This window comes from Microtus pennsylvanicus, chromosome 9 (assembly GCF_037038515.1).
Source record: "Microtus pennsylvanicus isolate mMicPen1 chromosome 9, mMicPen1.hap1, whole genome shotgun sequence".
NCBI classification, from domain to species: domain Eukaryota; kingdom Metazoa; phylum Chordata; class Mammalia; order Rodentia; family Cricetidae; genus Microtus; species Microtus pennsylvanicus.
In genome coordinates this window covers 79,477,418-79,479,216 of record NC_134587.1, presented here as the reverse complement: position 1 = coordinate 79,479,216, position 1,799 = coordinate 79,477,418, and the positions used below count along the sequence as shown (strand labels likewise).

The window sequence follows — 1,799 nt, the reverse complement described above, 5'->3', positions numbered from 1 at the left end:
TCTATTTCTATATCTTTATTTCCCTGTGATATTTCTTTTAACTCAGGAACACTCATTACATTATTCTAATGATGAATTATTCTAAAAAATTCTGTCTGATTTTTTAAATTTGAAGTATTATCTGACACTAATGTTTAAATATTGTTTCTTTTCTGGATATACAATTTTGGACTTCTAGTTGCTTTCTTTCAGTAATATTACAGATAAAATAATGTATTATGCTTATATTTAAAATTAATGTTTGTAATCAATGCAATAACCGCTCAAATATAACAAATTATATGAATGACCATGGACTGTGAATGCAGAGAGTCAGGTTACTGCAAATTCAGTTGCTGGATGAAGATTCTATGCTGACATTTTATATATTCATCAATCTTATTACAGGGCAAGGCCAGCTTGGGCACTCTTTCCTATATTGCTTAAGGTTTTAGTGGGGGTCATCCTTGTAGATTCCAGGGAATTTCTCTAGTTCCAGGCTTCTTCCTAGCCCCATAATGGCTTTCTCAATCAAAATATCGGTTTTTTTACTCTCATCTGTCCTTCCTCCATCTCAACTATCCCATTTCCTCAAGTTCTCCTCCCTCTTCCCTTCTCCCCTCGTTATCCTTTGCTTTATAGTTAGTATCCACTTGTGAGTGAGTACATACCATGTTCATTTACCTGGGTCTGGGTTACCTCAGTCAGGATGTTTTCTAGTTCCATCCATTTGCATGCAAATTTCAAGATGTCATTTTTTCCTGCTGAGTAGTACTCCATTGTATAAAGGTAACACATTTTGTTTATTTTATTTATTTATTTATTCTTCAGTTGAGGGTCATCTAGCTTGTTTCCAGGTTCTAACTATTACAAATAATGCTGCTATGAGCATAATTGAACAATTGTCTTTGTAGTTATGATTGAGCATCCTTTTGTATATGCCTGGGAGTGATATTGCTGGATCCTGAGGTAGGTTGATTCCCAATTTTCTGAGAAACTGCCACAATAATTTCCAGAGTGGTTGTAAAACTTTGCATTTTCGACAGCAATGGAAGAATGTTCTCCTTACTCCACATCTTCTCCAGCATAAGCTGTCATTGATGTTTTTGATCTTAGCCATTCTGACTGGTGTAAGATGGTATCTCAGAGTTGTTTTGCAGTTCCCTGATTGTAGGGATAAGCCCCGCCCCTTAGGGGGCATGTTCGCCTCGAGCTAATGTTTACCTATAAATCTGGTGAGCATGCTTGCAGAGCTTACTTCTGCTTTCCTGGTCTCCACTGGAACGGTGGTTCTGTAAGTCTATTTCTCCATTAAAGCTATATATATATATACATATATATATATGTATATATATATATATTTACAATCTGTCTGCATTCGTTTACGCCGTTACATTTTGGCGCCCAATGTGGGGCTTGAACCCACGACCCTGGGATTAATAGTCCCATGCTCTTCCGACTGAGCTAGCCGGGCAGATGCGATAGCTCTGCTCTCTGAGGCAGACTCATGAAGCTCAGACCCAGGATGGACATAGGCTAGAATCTTTCCCTGTAAGACTGATGCTACACAGATTATTAGAGATGGGTTGATCAGGATATGAGAATTAGCTTGTAAGGGCTAGAGTTAACGGGCCAAGCAGTGTTTAAAAGAATACAGTGTCCATGTAATTATTTCGAGGCATAAGCTAGCAGGCGGCTGGGGTGCTGGGGGCGCAGCCCCGCCGCTCCTATTACTACACCTGATGACTAAGGATGTTGAAAATTTCCTTATTTTCTTTCAGTCATTTGAGATTCTTCTGTTGAGAATTCTCTGTTTAATT

General features: G+C 38.4%; 1 non-coding gene across 1 annotated transcript; it reads right to left on the bottom strand.

Moving 5' to 3' along the window:
* Nucleotides 1-1,380: 1,380 nt before the first annotated feature.
* Nucleotides 1,381-1,453, bottom strand: Trnan-auu (transfer RNA asparagine (anticodon AUU)). The gene has a single exon. It is a non-coding gene; the product is annotated as a tRNA-Asn (tRNA).
* Between the last annotated feature and the right edge of the window lie 346 nt (nt 1,454-1,799).